The sequence below is a fragment of the Mustela nigripes genome, chromosome 6, assembly GCF_022355385.1.
Source record: "Mustela nigripes isolate SB6536 chromosome 6, MUSNIG.SB6536, whole genome shotgun sequence".
Classification (NCBI taxonomy): Eukaryota; Metazoa; Chordata; class Mammalia; order Carnivora; family Mustelidae; genus Mustela; species Mustela nigripes.
The window spans coordinates 92,315,212-92,333,613 of record NC_081562.1 but is presented as its reverse complement, the minus strand read 5'-3'; the positions used below and the strand labels follow the sequence as shown (position 1 = coordinate 92,333,613).

The following is an 18,402-nucleotide window of genomic DNA, read 5'->3' as shown; positions in this document are numbered from 1 at the left end:
ACATCAAACTAATAATAGTGGGTTACTTCTGGAGACAGAGTTAGCAGAAAAAGCCTTTGGTTTTTTCCTGCAATGATCCATTTAAAGAAATAAGAATGTAAATGTAGTTGTGACTTTTCAATTAGTAATAAAATAACCATTTTCAAAAGCAAGGTTCATTTTCCCTCTTCTGTACCAGCCCATTCCTGAATCATTCCATCCTAAAAGAAGGTTAAGCCTGCACATTGGGTGGAGATGGTGGCATAGAGCAGGATCCACAGCGGCCAGAAAGGAGTGTCAGGATCTAAACTGGTTAGAGAGGGAATCCATGAAGGTAGGCTGCCTGGTGTGAGGTACTGGAGCCCAAAGAGGAATGTGAAGGGAATACACACGTAAGAGGGGACACAGAGAAACATGTTATATAGAAGGAGTTTGCTCAAATAAGTAAGTCTACTAAGGGAAACGAAAACAAGAGTTCTCCCTGAGAAGGGAGTAGGAAATATGGAAAAGGAGGAAACTAGAAGGAACTCTGAGACATTGGACTATAACTGAAGGTATCTGAGTGAAGTCAAGTTTTCCTATAGTGATAGGTGATAGATGATGATGATAGATAGATAGATGGATGATAGGGATTTTCAAATGAGTATTGTGTGTGTGTGTGTGTGTGTGTGTGTGTGTGTACATATGCCTCTGTTCCCTAACTATCTCCCCGAGAGATCCTGGGAGCAGCAACATCCCAATAACCATGAAACACCTGGCACCCAGATCCTGGCTCTAAATACCGTTCACCAAAAAGAAACAAGTTACTGATTTCAGGGCTGATGCTGGAAAGTACAAGATAAGCCTGGAATACATTTTTGTGCCAGAAAGTAAGGAAGTGCTCAAAGAATGACGAAGACATGACAATTGGGCACTGAAAGTGGTCTGAAGGGAGTGGGGCTCACTGGTTAAACAGGTGATAAAATTGAGCATCAAAATAAATATTGGGGGGCCTGGATGGCTCAGTGGGTTAAAGCCTCTGCCTACGGCTCGGGTCATGATCCCAGGGTCCTGGGATCGAGCCCCGCATCGGGCTTTCTGCTCAGCGGGGAGCCTGCTTCCTCCTCTCTCTGTCTGCCTCTCTGCCTACTTGTGGTCTCTGTCTGTCAAATAAATAAATAAAATATTTTTTTAAAAAATAATAAAAAAATAAAATAAATAAATATTAAAGTTAATAGAAAAGAACCAATGGAATAAAATAGGAAACCCAGGGCCCCTGGCTGCCCTAAAAGAAAAACAAATGGTTAACTTGCAGAAATCACAATCCTGCAACACAGGAGTCTCCCTCAGTTTACAAAGGTCCTACTGATTTGTAACAAAAAACTATCTTATTAATGGCCCAACTTCCAGAGCAAAGTAACTCAGTTCCCTCAAGCCCTAACATCGTCCTCTGCTCCATAAAACTGAAGGAGGCTGAGGGAAAGGAAATGGAAATGAAGTTAAATTTCTTCTAAACCTAAAACTCACTGACAAGGATGTTTGATAGGAGGAATGTGACATTCCACCAGGAAACTCCCAATTGTCTTCATGTTAGTACCTCATAAGAGGGAAAGATAGCCTTGGCTTCATAATAACCAGGCCTCCAATATCCTGACAGTCTTCTTCACTGTGACAGCCCTTCTTAACATCATCCCCTTAGTCCTCACCCACCCCACTCTACCCACAGGTCCTCCTGTCCATATGCTTTGAAGTTGTAGAAGGTTTGTGAAGGGAAATCAGTCAGGAACCCAATGAAAACTGGGCCATGTTGCTTAACCGACTTACTGAGGCACTGACTCAATACACTCACCTAGACATGGCCTCTCCGGCAGGGGTGACTGTTTTAGTTACGCACTTCATTTCTCAATCGGCCGCCAATTCGGAAAAAATTTTAAAAAGCAGAGGAGGACCCTCAAACTCCCATTTCTGATCTGGTGAAAATGGCATTGAAAGTCTAACTCCCTAGAGGAGGCAGCAGAACTTAAGCACCAAGCCAGACTCCAACAGAAGGACCAAGTGCAGACCCAAGCCCTGGTAGCAGCCCTGAGGCCAGCAGGTTCTGGGGGTCAACAAAAGGGAGCACCTAACTGCATCCCTCCAGGGGCCTGTTTCAAGTGCGGAGCCAAGGGACACTCGGTCCGTCAATGCCCCAATCCAAAAGCGCCTACTAGGCCGTGCCCTCAATGCCGCATGATGGGCCACTGGAAATCGGACTGCCCCAGCCTCAGGGCATTCCTGGCGCCTCCACGTGGGGGAGACCCTGAGATGTAAGTCCTGCCTTCCAACTTCTCGGATTGGAGGATGACTGACGGAGCCCAGACTCAGACACCCCTCTCACCCATGCCGAGCCCAGGGTCATACTCCAGGGAGCTGGTAAATCCATTTCCTTTCTGTTGGACACGGGGCCTACCTATTCCATCCTGCCTTCCTACTCGGATCCTACTCGTCCCTCACCAGTTGCAGTTATGGGAATTGATGGTACTTCCTCCACTCCAAAGGCCACCCCACCCCTTATGTGCATGCAGCCTGGATGGGTCCCCCTTCTCACATTCCTTCCTCATCATCCCTTCCTGCCCTGTTCCCCTACAAGGCCGGGACATCCTCCACAAACTTCAGGCCACCATTTGTCTCTCTCCCTCTCCTTCAACTTCTGCTCACCTCGTCCTCCCTCTACTCCCCTGTGACTCGTCCTCTATCCCGAACTCTCACCCCTCCGTGGACCCACAGGTATGGGACATTTCCAGACCTATAGTAGCAACTCACTGGCGAGGACTTAAGCCCATCATCGACCGCCTCCGGCAGCAGGGTCTCCTTATCCCCATTAACTCTCTAAGCAACTAGATGTCACCACCCAGGGATGGCAGCCCTGCCTCGGGGCCCTAGCAGCAGCCACTTCTCTTACAAAGCAGGCCCTCAAACTTACCTTAGGACAGCCCCTCATGGTCTTCTCCCCCAACCAACTGAAGGACTTAGTCAGCCACAAATCCTTGGCACAACTCACTCCTTCCGTCTCCAACTCTACCACCTCCTGTTCACAGAAAACCCTCAGTTCACACTCTCTGTCTTCCCTCGCCTAAATCCCGCCACTCTCTTGCTGACTCCTTCGTCTACCCCCACTCCTTCCCACTCCTAACTTTCAACTCCTGAAAGAACTCTCTCCCTCCCATCCAGGACTTTCAGACCGGCTGCTGCCTGACCCCGAACACACTCTGTTCATGGATGGGAGCTCCCTCATAGCGCCAGATGAACGGCGACACGCGGCCTAGGCAGTGATCACCCTGGATGCTGTCATAAAAGCGGTCCTCCTTCCCACTGGGACTACTTCTCAAAAGGCAAAACTCGTGGCTTTCACCAGGGACCTTCACTTATCTGAGGGCCAACGGGTCACTATTTATACTGACTCCAAATATGCTTTTCTTATTACCCACACTCACTCTGTCCCCTGGTGAGAAAGGGGATTTCTCATGACCAAGGGAACCCCTATAGTCAATGGGCCTCTCACTGCCAAACTCCTCAAGGCTCTCAATTACCTTAACGAGGTGGCTATTGTCCACTGCCATGGCCATTGGGCCTCCAAGGACCTCATCTCTTTGGGGAACAACAAGGCAACTCTAATGCCCTCCCGAACAGCCTAACCCAAACCCTCATTACTGACATTCACCAGTCCCTCCACATTGGTCTAAAGGCCCTATACCAATTTCTCCAACCTCTCTTTCACCACCCCCGTCTCCAAAAAAAAACCATTAAGGAGGTACACCAAGCCTGCAAAATCTGTTCTGCGGTCAAGGCCCAGGGCAACCTCTGCAGATGGGGACCCACCCACCAGCTCCTCGAGCATCAGCCAGGCAAGGACTGGCAACTTGACTTCACTCACATGCCTCCACACAAAACCTTCAGATACCTGCTAACTCTCGTGGACACCTTCATGGATCAAAGGTGGATCAAAGCATTTCCCACCGCTAGGGAAGCAGCAGACATGGTCGCCATGGTTCCCACTGGGCACATCATCCCGAGATTTGGACGCCCTCAAACTCTACAATCGGACAACAGACCAGCCTTCATCTCCAGCATCACACAACAGACCTCCGAGAGCCTCAACATCACCTGGAAACTCCATATCCCCTATCACCCCCATCCTCGGGTAAGGTCAAGAGGGCCAATGGCCTCCTCAAGGAACAACTCACCAAACTCGCTCTTGAAACCCGCCTCTCTTGGCCAACCCTTCTCCGACTAACACTCACCCACCTTAGCGCCTCTCCTCTCGGCCCGTCAGGACTCAGCCCCTTTGAACTCCTCCTGTACCGCAGGCCCTTCCTACTCAATCACAACCTGCCTACCTCTCCTCCACCCCTCCTATCTTATCTGCCCTATCTGAACCTCTTACGAGCCCTCCTAAGGGCTTGTGCATATGCAACCATCCCCACTCCTGACAGCCCAGATGGAGACCTCCCCCAGGCCATAAATCCCAGGGACCAAGTTCTCCTACGAGAACTTCACCCAAAGTCCTTACAGCCCAGGTGGACCAGCCCCCAAACTGTTATTCTCACAACTCCCACAGCGGCAAAACTCCTAGGACACCACCTGTGGGTACACATCTCCAATCTAAAACCAGCCCCACCACAGGATGGCTGGACTTCCCAAACCCTGGGGACTACACGGTTGTGGATTTTTCTCACTTCTTCTCCTCACTCTCCCCTTCCTCCTAACCCTCCCTAGCCACTCGTCCATCACACCCGGGTTCAGGTGGCACTTCTTCCTAGTGGAAATTTGGACCCATGGGGACACCACACGGTCTAGTCAGCTGGTCACCACAGATTACCAGCCCGGATGGTGCCAGCCCTAGCGGAAATGGCCATCCTCTCCACCCCTGTGACAGAAAAGGGCTGTGTTTCTTCCTCTGGTTATCGGGGTTTCATTGGCATCTTCCCTAGTGGCCACCTGGCTGGGCACCGGGGCCCTAGCTCCCTCCATAGACGCTACCTGAGATTTATCCAAACAGCTCCGAATAGCCGTGGAGGCCTCAGCTAAGTCCTTGACATCCCTACAATGACAGATTACCTCAGTGGTCCAGGTAGCCCTACAGAACCAACGAGCCCTGGACTTGCTCACTGCAGGCAAGGGAGAAACCTATGTATTCCTCAATGAAGAATGCTGCTATTATATCAACAAATCCAGTATAGTCGAAACCAATATCGATGCCCTGGCAAAAATCCATGACTCCCTCCATGGCCAGCACCGCCCTGAAACAATCCCCTCTCAATGGTGGCTCTCCCCCTTAACAACCCGGCTCCTCCCCCTTAACAAGTCCTCTCATTCTCCTTTGCCTGTCATTACTAATCGCCCCTTGCGTTCTTCACTTCATTCAGGATCGCATCCATGAGGTTTCCAGGGCCACTGTCAACCAACTCCTGCATCCCTATACCTGCCTATCCACATCCGAAGGACCCTATAACGATGCCCCTTCACCAGCAGGAAGTAACCACATCTGAATGGCTGCCCATATTACACCAGAAAGGTCGGAATGTTGGGTCAGCGGCTCCGGGAACGCAGGAGAAACAATAGAAATGACCGCCGGGCTGCAATCTTCCAGGCCCCCCCCTTCCTAACCTTTGACTCTCCCGCCATAAGGATGTATGCTCAGGTCACATCTCCACAAGTAACCCGATACCTATGCAAGAAACCAGAACATCAGGACTCCCCCAACCCTCCAATCCCCAAATACCATACCTTATATGGCTGTGAACCTATTCCCTGTCTTAACCCAGATAAAAGACCCACTAGACCTCCTCCTGGTGCGACTTCCCCGACTCTCCTCTCCGGAATCATAGAACCTCGCCCAAGGGTGCCCACCTCCTCCCAGCGCTTACTTTCCTGGCTCCCCTTCTCCTGAGCCCTGAAACTCGGCTGGAGAGCGCCTTTAATAAATCTTGCCTTGTGCCTACCTTGCCTGGTGTCGTGTTTATCTCGCCTGTAAAACCTTACACATAACATATCCAAACTGAGGTGCGTTCTACAGCAGAAATGGTTTGGAATCTTCAAAAGTGTTCAGGTCATGGAAATCAAGGAAAGACCGAGGAACTGTTTCAGATGGGAGTCTAAGATTACATGGTGGTAATGCAACGATGCTAATTTCCTGATCCTGATGGCTTATGTAGAATGATGTTCTTGGTACAAAATACAACTAAAGTATTCCAGGATGATGAGGCATCATGTTAGCAATTTACTCACAAATAACTCAGGAAAAAAATAGTTTTTTATACAGTGTTTGGAGGTTTTCTGTATGTTTGAGATATTAAAAAAAAAAAAAAAAACAAGGTACATAACAGAATGTACCACAAAACAATATTTATATTATCAAAGAAATTAGTAACACTGTTTCTAGGGAAGAGAACTAGCAGAGGGTTCTGAGGGGAAAACTTACTTATCATTGTACATTTCTTTTATTGAATTCTTCTTTTTTTTTTTTTAAACCATGTGCATGTATTTTCTGTGAAGTTTTTAAAATTAAAATTTAAAAATTAATCAATAATAAAAACACGGGGTGGGGTAGGGGGGAGTGTGACCAGAAATTCCATTTCTAGGTGTGTACTTTTTTAAGTAATCGCTATGCCCAACATGGGGCTTGAACTCATAACCTGGAGATCAAGAGTTTCATGTTCTACCAACTGAGCCAATCAGACAGCCCTTTTTAAAAATTAAATTATTTTTCATTTCTAGGTATGTACTAGAGAATCATTTGCGCATATACACAATGAGGCTTATAGAAGGATGTTCACTCTAGTATTGTTTATAATAATGGAAAATAGGAAACAAGTTCCATTGACCTAAAAATTTTGCAAGTTAATTTAATGACAAACTATGCAGAAGTTAAAAAAGACACAGTGGGGGGCGCCTGGGTGGCTCAGTGGGTTAAGCCGCTGCCTTCGGCTCAGGTCATGATCTCAGAGTCCTGGGATCGAGTCCCGCATCGGGCTCTCTGCTAGGCAGGGAGCCTGCTTCCCTTCCTATCTCCTGCCTCTCTGCCTACTTGTGATCTCTCTCTGTCAAATAAATAAAAAAATCTTTAAATAAATAAATAAATAGATAGATAGACAGATAGATAGATAGATAGATAGATAAAAAAGACACAGTGGATCTACATGTATTAATATAGGTATATTATCATATAATATATGATAAAGCTATATTGTTGAATAAAAGTGTCATGCTGCAGAATATGAACCACATGATACAATTGATGTTAAAAAAAATCAACATATTCAGAATGTATGTATTTGTGAATGTGTATATAAATAAAGAGCAAAGTTTTGACAGTAATGGTGTTTGTCTGACAAAAGAGTGGCCAAGGGGCCTTGCTTTAGCCTTGTTACTTACTGCCAAATTGTTTTACAGAAATAGCAAGTCAACCTATTATCACAACAGTGTAATCCTGAAAACTGGGCAAAGAAGGACAGAGGCCTGCCTGGTAGGAGGAAGGGAAGAAATTAGTGGAAAAAGTACAAAACCATCTGTATAAGAAAGACCTTGGGGTGGAGAGTGGGAATAAGGAATGAGAGGGGATGTAGGAGGTGATTTGAAATAGCAGATTGGAAGATGGAAGAAGTATCAATGAGAGAGGAGAAAACTGATCAGTCAGGGTCATTGAGGAGCCTAAAAGTTGGGCTCTGTGTCCAGGGATAGATGAGAGAGCCTGTTCCCTTTTTCCGTGGAAAGCCAGTAAGTGTGAGGAGCTGCTAACAAGTCGGTGGGATACAGAGAGGGAAACTGAGAGATCCGGACAAATGGCTCTGATTCCTCAGTGAATTAGAAGACAAAATTGTCTCCTGAAAAAGAAGAGAAATGGTGGGAGTTGAGAAGAAGGCAGGAGAGTGAACATGTGAGACATGTGTTTGGGAATGTGATAGGAGCCTAACTAGGGACATGGAGTAGTATTGTACAGCTGAGGTCCCAACCATGAACTTCTAGTGACATTGACCCCCACATACAATAGTTCTCTGTCAGAGCTCAGCAGTCAGGATTATAGGAGAGATGAGGGCTACTGGGTTAAATTGGAATTGAGGTTTTCCTTGGCAAGTGACTCCAGGATGTGAAAGATTTTTGCTGGAGGATTTTCAGAATAATACAGCCTTTTGGTATGGGAAAGGGCCATTCAACTGGTCAGGGAAGGGCCAGGAGAAAACTAAGGGCCCATTCAGGTTAAGGTCTTTAATTAATTGCCAGTGAATCAGAGATAGACTGGTATAATTAAACTCAATGGGCAGTGTAAATTAGTACAATCCTTTTAAGAAAATATTTTGAGAACATCCATCAAGATCTTTCACGTTTTACCATTTGTATTAGCATTTTTACCTTCTGTTATTCAAACTTTGAAAGTATACAAATAGACAAAATATACAATTGCAGAAAGTGTTCATTAAACCATTATGTATTTCCTAAATGGTCTACAGTACTTTAAAAAATATATTTATGTAGGGGCACCTGAGTGGCTCAGTCCATTGCACACTGGACTCTTGATTTCGGCTCAGGTCGTGATCTCAGGGTTGTAAAATCTGTACCTGCACTGGGATCTTGTGGGGCATGGAGCCTGCTTAAGATTCTCTCTCTTCCTCTCCCTCTGCCCAGCTTCCCACCAAGTGTATAAGCATGTGCTCTCTCTCTCTAAATAAAAACAAAAAACAAAAGATTATTAATAGATTATTACACAGCTATTAAATTCATGGCATGAAAAATAGCTATTAAAATAGGAAATTGCTTTTGTTAACAGAAAAACAGCAGGTTATAGAACTGTGTATTCAGTATGAGTTCAACTCATAAACATAAGCATTATAAGGAAATCTGGAAAGAATATACCAAAATTTAAATTATAATTATCTCAGGGCACCTGGCTGGCTCAGTCAGTAGAGCATGCAATGCTCAATCTCAGGGTTGTGAGTCAAGCCCCTTGGTGAGTGTAGATTACTTAAAATTTAAAAAATAATAAAACAGTAAATAAATAAAATACATCCCAACATTTTTTAAAAATAAAAAAACATAATTACCTTTTGCTAATAGGATTGCAGATTATTTTCGTCATATTTTGTATTTTTGGTAATGCACATAGAAAATCTCATACATACTTTATAATATAAGGTATACTTTCATTTTAATTTTAAGATTTTATTTTATTTATTTGTCAGACAGAGAGTGAGAGAGAGAGAGAGAGAACAAGCAGGGGGAGTAGCAGACAGAGGGAGAAGCAGACTCCCCAAAGAGCCTGATGTGGGACTCGATCCCAGGACCCTGGGAACATGACCTGAGCCAAAGGAAGATGTTTAACCAGCTGAACAACCCAGGCATTTCAAGATACACTTCATTTTAAAATAAAACAATTTCAACTTTTCACTTAAAAAAAAATACAACTAGTTCTGCTATTAACACATGTTCTGAAAATGTTAATTTATTCCAATGAGATTAATATGTTGTGGGATAATTAGAACAAATCCAAATTTCTCATTTGCTAATACACAACGTCCTGTGCCAGAAACAGCAAGTGAGCACTGAAGCTGCGTACAGCTGAGCACAGCCATGTAGGAATACCAATGCCCACAGGCACAAAAACAGCAGTCGTGAACACCTTTCCAAAAATCAAAGAGAAAGCATTATCTATTAAGAACTGCCGAAACGGGGGCGCCTGGGTGGCTCAGTGGGTTAAGCCGCTGCCTTCGGCTCGGGTCATGATCTCAGAGTCCTGGGATCGAGTCCCACATCGAGCTCTCTGCTCAGCAGGGTGCCTGCTTCCTCCTCTCTCTCTGCCTGCCTCTCTGCCTACTTGTGATCTCTCTCTGTCAAATAAATAAATAAAATCTTTAAAAAAAAAAAAAAAAAAAAGAACTGCCGAAACGGCTCCTCTGTGTGGCTGGTTTAGTGGGTACAGACACCAGTCGACTTCTATCCAACTGCCAGACAAAACCAAAAATGCAGAGGAGAGGGGCGCCTGGGTGGCTCAGTGGCTTGGGCCTCTGCCTTCAGTTCAGGTCATGATCTCAGGGTCCTGGGATTGAGCCCCGAATTGGCCTCCCCTCCACCCCCGCCTGGGGCTCTGCCTACTTGTGATCTCTTTTCTGACTTTAAAAATAAAATAAATAAAATAAAATCAAGCTTCACTGAAGCTTAATGCAGCCATTAAAAAAAAAAAAAATGCAGAGGAGAAAGCCACAAAAGGATTTTCGGCAGTGATGCAGAAGCTAACGGAAGACCAAGTTTATACATTGGATCAGAAGTTCAATTCCTATGAAACAGCTATTTATTAGAAATGCACGCCTCAAAGAACCTACATGCCAAGGTCAGAAAATCATGTCTCAGGATTTAAGTCTAGGAAAGATGGCTTAACCATATCGTTTAACCTCCGTGCCCAACCAAGGGACATGAGCCACACTGCTCCATATCTGGTGTTAGAACTTTCCATCATATTTCAGATAATCCTCCTTCTATCACTTACCATACCTCACAAGCCCCGATTCTTCTACAGCAAACTTCAGATCTTTCTCAAGGTGAGGTGCCCTATTGATTCCACATGTGTTAAACTGTGTTAGTGTTTTCATTAGATTCCTCTTTTTAAGAAGTGTGTTCTAAAAAAGATTTTCAGTGTTGTCCCTAAACCCATTTCCGAATAGCCCTGTGGATTACACCATGGACTTCTGCATAGTACAGCAATTTTTAAGGAGCATGTATTGAGTTACTGCAGAACTGAACATACCTGGATGGGAAGACACGCAGTTATCATCCTGCCAAAGTGAACACACAAAGATAATGCAATCCCACTCACAATTCAAATTTATTTCGGATCTTGATAAATTGGTAAGAAAGTTAATCTATAAGGCTTTCTCAGCCTTGCCACAATTGACATTTGGGGCCAGATAATTCTTTGTTGTAGGAGGCTGTCCTGTACGTTATAGGATTTTTACAGCACCAGTGGCCTCTACCGACCAAATATCAGGAGCCATCCCCTCTCCTTTGTGACAACCCAAAATGCCCCGGACGGTGCCAAAAATCCTTTGGTGGACAAAATTACCTCCTTAAGAACTACTGGTTGATTGATATCTTGAGTGATTGATGGGTGAGACTATTTATTTATTTTATTTAACTTTAATTAATTAACATATTGTGTGTTATTAGTTTCAGAGGTAGATATCAGTTGTATATAAAACCCAGTGAAGAACTACTGATTTAAAGGAACAAATTTGAGGGCCCTGATAGCTCAGTCTGTTAAATATCCAACTCTTGATTCCAGCTCAGGTCATGGTCATGGGATCGAGCTCTGTGTCCAGCTCCATGCTCAGCCTGGAGTCTGCTTGTCCCTCTCCCTCTGCTTCTCCCCTCCCACCTCATAAAAAAAAAAAAGAAAAGAAAAAAGTTTTTTAAAAAATAAAAATACATGAAATTAAAGCACAGATTTGGCAAGAAGGAAAGGGAGAGGATTGCCTTATTAAATCAAAACTGTAAGACTACGGGGGCACGTCAGTGGCCCAGTCAATGGAGCATCTGCCTTTGGCTCAGATCACGATCCCAGGGATCATGGGATAGAGTCCTGCATCCAGCTCCCTGCCCAGCCAGGAGTCTGCTTCGCTCTCTGCCCTTTACCCTGCTTGTGTGCTCTCTTGCTCTCTCTCAAATAAATAAGTAAAATCCTTAAAAAAAGAAACCACTCAGGTGCAAATGCATGCTAACTTTTATGAAAAAACAAGAGATGACTCACAGGGTGGGCTGCAGGGTCCAGAGCGTGGTACCAAGACCACAGAGTGTGAAGAGCTCAGAGGATTATTCACGGGCCTTGAAACCTAAGGGAGTTTGCCTGTCTGCATTTCAAAACGACTTTGTCCTGGTGACCCCCCCGGCCTTTTTTAAAAGATTATTTATTTATTTATTTATTTGACAGATAGAGATCACAAGTAGGCAGAGAAGCAGGCAGAGAGAGAGAGAGGAGGAAGCAGGCTTCCCACCAAGGAGAGAGCCCGATGCAGGAGCCCAATAAGGGGCTCGATTCTAGGACCCTGGGATCATGACCTGAGCTGAAGGCAGAGGCTTAACCCACTGAGCCACCCTGGCCCTCCCTGGTGGCCCCCTTTTAACCTTCCACTTTCTCTCTCTTGGGAGTCAAAATTTCTGTAACTTTACCTTATGCCTGTACCATCATTCACTAGGCATTGGGAACAGATAACTTCTTTAACTACCCAAGTCCACAGACAGAGAAGAATTGTGACCAGTCATCTCACCCATACCTGATTCCATGAGATAAAAATGTCACGAGATTTGGGATTTTGGAGCTGCCAAAATTTAGATGCGATCTTGTGCCTTTTTTTTTTTTTTTTAAGATTTTCTTTATTTATTTGAGAGAGTGAGAGAGAGCATGAAAGGAGAGAAAGTCAGAGGGAGAAGCAGACTCCCCGTGGAGCTGGAGCCCAATGCAGGACTCGACCCTGGGATCATGAAATCACTCAATCCTGGGATCATGACAAGAACCTGAAGGCAGTCGCTTAACCAAATGAGCCACCCAGGCACCTGATTTTGTGCTTTTCAAAGGAGACTGTGACGGGATGCTACTTTGGAGACCTTGGGATGGGGTTGCATGAGTCTAGCCTGCGGGATGGACACAAAACCACAGTGATGGAAAACAAATCAGTGCTTGCCCCTGGTGTGGGTGGGTGAAGGTGTGACTCTAAAGGGAGTTTTGAGTGTAATGGAACTGCTCTATTTCCTGACTGTAGTGATTTGTTTTGTATCCTGATCTGTAGGATACGAGAATCTGCTCATGTGTTAAAATCCATGGAGCTGTATACCGACAAAAAATTATACTAAATGGTAATTTAAATCATTAAAAAAGAGAAAAGAAACAGAAGGACTAGAAAGCTCCATTAATTCCATTTATGAAGTCCTATTATCTGTGAGAAATAAATATTGGAATCATCTAGAGAAAGGAAAGCTAGAATTGGGTCCCAGCCTCTTATTCTTTGCTTGCTTTTAGCAGTTAATTTCTGTCTATTCAATGTGAGCTCTCCGAGGGCAAACTTACTCTCACCTTTTCCTATGGTCCCAGGTCCATGGTATCTGGGCTTATCAGTTGATAGAGCATATCTCCTTTGGTAATGCAAAGTCCTCAAGGAAAAGGTCATAGGAAGGCACCCGGAGCCCAGTGGCTCTTCTCGGATTGCTGGCTTTGGCCATCCACTGAACAGGGAGAAGGAACGGGGCAGTGAATGGGTTTTGCCCACTAGGAGGAAGTGTGGAATGAAGCAAGACAACTGTTGGTTATGTGTGTGTGTTTAAGATTTTATTTATTTATTCATTTATTTAAGAGAGAGAGAGAGAGCCAGAGCCATGGGAAAGAGAGCATGGGGTGGGGGGCAGGGAAGCAGACTCCCCATTGAGCAGAGAGCAAAGGTCAGGGGATCAAGACTTGAAGCAGACCCTCAACTGACTGAGCCACACAGGCGCCCCCTATTGGTTGGTTTTACAGAAAGGCGGGAGTTCAGGGTCCTGATTTTAGATAATTGAGTTAACTTCCTTAATGGCTCAGATTCCTCCTCAGAGATAACATCTGGTTTGTTTACCCTAGGGTGGTTGTCAGAAGGAGGTGGAATATTTGCCAGAAAGCTAGTGACACAGACTTCTCTCACTCTTGGGGTACTTAACTTGGTTGGAATAATCACCAGGGCATCATTCCCTGTCCCATTACAGCTTCTAGCACAAGCAGTTTTAAATCTCTTGAGAGAAGGATCGATGTCTCCGAGACACTTACACACGATTATTTCCACACACGCTCTCCTGAGGGGCCAGTGACATCGCACGGAGATGCAGCCTGCATTCCCTGGGTCCTGTCCACCAACACAACCCCGGCACCGTCCCTCACCCTCTTCCTCTGGAGATAAGGTTCTCTTATTGGGGAGCACCTCTGTGTGGCAGCCAGCCAGGCAAGGGCACAAACACACACTCTCACACATACACATAGCTCTAAGGAGTGAGGATAAAGGGCACCATTGTTACAAAAGGAAAGGTAACACCAGTGCTGAGGAGTAGTGTCCTGACTTCCCCTCTCACAGAGCAGCGATGACAATTCAGTAGTTTTGGGTCACGACGCTGGGGACCAGAGGACCCAGCACTGTGAGGTGAGCAATGTGTGTGGAAATTAAAACCCTTCCCCTTTGTTCCAGTGTGTAAATGATGATCTGTTTTCCTGGAGACTTTTTCCCTGCATCACTGTCTAGGGACAGGACCCTGTCTTCAGGGCCAGTTCACTCTGCACATTGCCCTACACCAGCAATCCTCAGTTGGGGGTTTGTGAAGGCACCAAGATGTGTCAAAAGTCACGGGGAGGGACGCCTGGGTAGCTCAGTGGGTTAGAGCCTCTGCCTTCAGCTCAGGTCATGATCTCAGGGTCCTGGGATCAAGCCCCGCATCAGGCTCTCTGCTCAGCAGGGAGCCTGCTTCCTCCTCTCTCCCTCTCGGCCTGCCTTTCTGCCTAACGGTGATCTCTCTCTGTCAAATAAATAAATAAAATCTTTTAAAAAAAAAAGTCACGGGGAGATGCAGCAATTTATTACTTAACAAGTAATATTTGAGTGGAAAGGCTATCCAGGCTGTCCCTCCAAAAATACATTGAAAAAAAAAAAAACTTAATACATTGGAAAAAAAATACTTCAGAAGGGAGTTGAGGTTTCCTAGGATGTCACTCTCTGTAGGTCCCTCACATTCCAGTAGTTTTAAGTGTTTTTTATTTATTTATTTTAGATATGTATAGAGAGAGGGTATGTGAATGGGCAGAGGAGCAGAAAGAGAGGGAGAGAGAAAATCTCAAGCAGACTGAGCTCCATGTGGGGCTCGATCTCACGACCCATGAGCTCATAACTTGAGCAGAAACCAAGAGTCCGATCCTTAACCCACTGAGCAGAAACCAAGAGTCTGATCCTTAACCCACAGAGCCAGCCAGGCACTCCTGCAGTGGAGTTTTCAAGTAGAAAGGGAGGGGAGAGTCCCCATTAAGACCGCCAGGGCTGCACGTTGATGGTACTATCACCTACCAGGTGGGAGAGGGTGAAAATTAATATTAGAAGCAGGATGACATTCTTTTGGATATTGCCCCCAAGGCTGAACGGTTTTCCAGATAAACCATTCCTCGTTCCTGTCGGTAAAGGAGCTCTGCAGAGTTTCCAAAGCAAAGCCCAGGCAACAGGGCTGGGGCACTAGCTTCCCAGAAGCCTGAGGCCCATCAGGTGCAAGCATTCCATCCCTGCAGCCCTACCCCTGCTCCTTCCAGCTCATTCCATCCCTCCCCGGCATCCCCAGTATCCTTGAGCCCACCAGGACTCCAGTGCCACTGACCCAAAGCCCCTTTTCACTAAGCTCCAGCCCTTGCTAGTCCCTCTTCAATCCCCACCTACACTCCCCAATCTATTACTATGATGCCCCCCATTGGCCATGCCTGGGACTCATTCCCACTGCCCCCCCCCCGCCCCCCCCCCCCCCCCCCCCCCCCCCCCCTTCCCCCATCTCTCCCTTAGTGGTACTCAATTGGGCAAACCACAAGCCAGGGTCATAGCCACTCTCTCCGCCCCGGGCCTGCCCTTGAGGGTGGATGGAGAGAATGGAGCTCAGAGGCTGACTGGTATCAGGAGAAATCCGTGACCATGGATCTCCAGTGGGCTTCATGCTCTTGGCCATGGCCATTCTCCATTCATTCTCCCCATTCCCAGACAACCTTTCCAAACTCCTCCTCTCTCCTCCATCCTCCAACTTGTCCTCTCCTGTCCTGGCTCTGAGCTGATGAGCAACTTGACTGAGAAACACTGAAGCACTGGAGAAGCATTTCCACAGAGTCCTCCCACACCCTCACAGCCAACAGGGCCTGCAGCCGCCAAGCCTGCCCTCCTCCCCCTGAGACCTGACCCTGCAGCCTGCAATAGACCACAGCCCCTCGAGCCCTCTCAGCACACCCTCCAGCAACTCCCCCTCCTCCTCCCCTCCTAAGCCACGGCTCTCTCGCTGTCCACCACTTATTTCCCCCTCCTGCTGTCCCTTCACCACCACCACCACATCTTTTTCTAGTGGCCCCCAAATTCCTCTAGGGATCTGTCCGTACTCACTGTCTCCAGTCCCTCTTCCCATGTTGGATGAGAGAATGTCCACCAGGCACCCGCACCCACCACTCTTCCCAAACTGCTTCCATGGACATGTCCAGTGACCTCCTGGCTAGGGTTCACTTCCTATCCTCATGTGACTTTACACAGAAGCATTTGAGTGCTATCTCTGTCTCCTTCTGGATACACCTTCCCCTGGCTTCCTGGACACCACCACTCTCTTGCAACTTCATTCCTCTTGTCTCAATGCTTCCTCTCAGTTTCTTTGCTAGTTTCCAGCACTTGTCCCAGATCCTTGATGCCAGGTATCCTAGAGGCTCAGTTCTCCAGCTCCTGTGTAGCTGTCCTTCTATGTCAGCCCGTACCTGTCTGCTTGGCCCAGACTCGATTTTCCAATGGCCTCCTCCACGTTTCACTAGGTGGAATGTCGGGGAGACATCTCAAATTTAAGCTAGGTCAGCAAATTGTTTTATTTCATGTTCTCCCGAAGGCTGATCTTGTGTAACTCATTCCCACTGAATCCAAGGTAAATTTTTAAAATATTTTATTTATTTATTTGACAGACAGAGAGAGAGAGAGAGAGAGGGAGGGGGGGAGGGAGGGAGGGAGAGAACACAAGCAGGGGTAGTAGGAGAGGTAAGAGCAGGCTCTCCACTGAGCAGGGAGCCTGATGTGGGGCTGGACCCCAGAACCCTGGGATTATGACCTGAGCCGAACACAGACACTTAACCCAACCTACTGAGCACCCAGGTACCCTGAGAGTCCAAGGTAATTCTTAAGAAGTTTAATTTTCAAACAGTATCTTTAGAGAAGTCTTAGTGCATCAAGTCACACCTATATTTTGATCATGAAGGCATGTTTCGTGTTTTCTGCCTATTGTGTCCTACTCATGAGTTATGAGGAGAATTTTTGAGGCAGCCTACAGAACTAGTAGATGCCTTGTGAACCTAATCAAGGATCAGCTTAGGAGAGAGACAGGTGTTGCTGTTTCCTGGAAGAAATGCCAAGGCTGATCATGTGATGCCCTCTGAGGTGAAGAGAATACACCAGCAGGACCAGTTGCAGTCAGGAGCTCTACATGCAATTTTACACATTCCCACGACTCCTTCCTCCTTGCACCAACCTAGCATAGACCTGAGAACCTGCTGGCACCTTAGACAAATGCTCTGAGGTGAGAAGGATAGAAAACCACAGAGAGAGCCTTGAAGCTAAAAGATGTCCTAGGGGTGTCTGGCTGGCTCACAGGGTAGAGCGTGTGGCTCTTGATCTTAAGGTGGTGACTTAGAGCCCAGCCTTGGGTGTAGAGATTACTTAAAAATAAACTCTTTAAAAAATTTTTTAATTAAAATGTGTCCTAGTGCAAGCAGCCTGAGATCCAAACCAACTTGTAGTCCAACACAGTCAGGTCTTTTGACCTAATGCCACAAAGGAGACTGCATACCAGAAGACCCATGGGTCATTTCACCAAACAAAGGAAGAGTTCGTACAGGATTTAGGAGTGAAGCAATGTGTTGATAGGCTCCAAGCAAAGCAGGGCTATGTGAAAAGCGGTCTACCTCAGGCCTGAACCGCAAAGTGGACCCAGGGTCTCTTACTTCAGAAAGTATAGTTGAGGGGCACCTGGGTGGCTCAGTTGCTGAGCGTCTGCCTTCGGCTCAGGTCATACTCCCAGGGTCCTGGGATCGAGCTCTGCATTAAGCTCCCTGTTCCATGGAAAGCCTGCTTCTCCCTCTCCCACTCCTTGTGTTCCTTCTCTCACTGTCTCTCTCTCTATCAAGTAAGTAAATAAAATCTTTAAAAAAAAAAAAAAAAAGAAAGAAAGCATAGTTGACCTTTGAACAACATAAGGGCTTAGGGGTGCTGACCCCCTGCATAGTCGAAAATTTGCATGTAAGTTTTGATACCCTAAAAACATAACTATAAATAGTCTACTGTCACCTAGATACATTACTGATAACATAAGCAGTTGATTGACACATATTTTGTATGTTATATGTATTATATGCTGTATTCTTACAATAAAATAAGCTAGAGAAAAGAAAATGTTATTAAGAAAATCATAAGAAGGGGCACCCGAGTGGCTCAGTGGGTAAGCCTCTGCCTTCGACTCAGGTCATGATCTCAGGGTCCTGGGATTGAGCCCTCCGTTGGGCTCTCTGCTCAGCAGGGAGCCTGCGTCCCCCTCTCTGCCTGCCTCTCTGCCTACTCATGATCTCTCTGTCAAATAAATAAATAAAATCTTTTTTAAAAAGAAAGAAAGAAAGAGGGACGCCTGGGTGGCTCAGTTGGTTAAGCA

The 18,402-nt window shown here is 46.1% G+C and overlaps 1 long non-coding RNA gene across 3 annotated transcripts in view; it reads left to right on the top strand.

Annotated features, from left to right (window-relative positions):
• The window catches only part of LOC132020782 (uncharacterized), a 31,594-nt gene extending 25,661 nt beyond the window's left edge, over nt 1-5,933 (top strand). For all 3 annotated transcript variants that reach the window (XR_009405081.1, XR_009405080.1, XR_009405082.1), the window contains 2 exons: nt 3,169-4,138; nt 5,364-5,933. This is a non-coding gene — a long non-coding RNA (uncharacterized LOC132020782). The remainder of the gene's footprint in view (nt 1-3,168; nt 4,139-5,363) is intronic.
• Nucleotides 5,934-18,402: the final 12,469 nt, after the last annotated feature.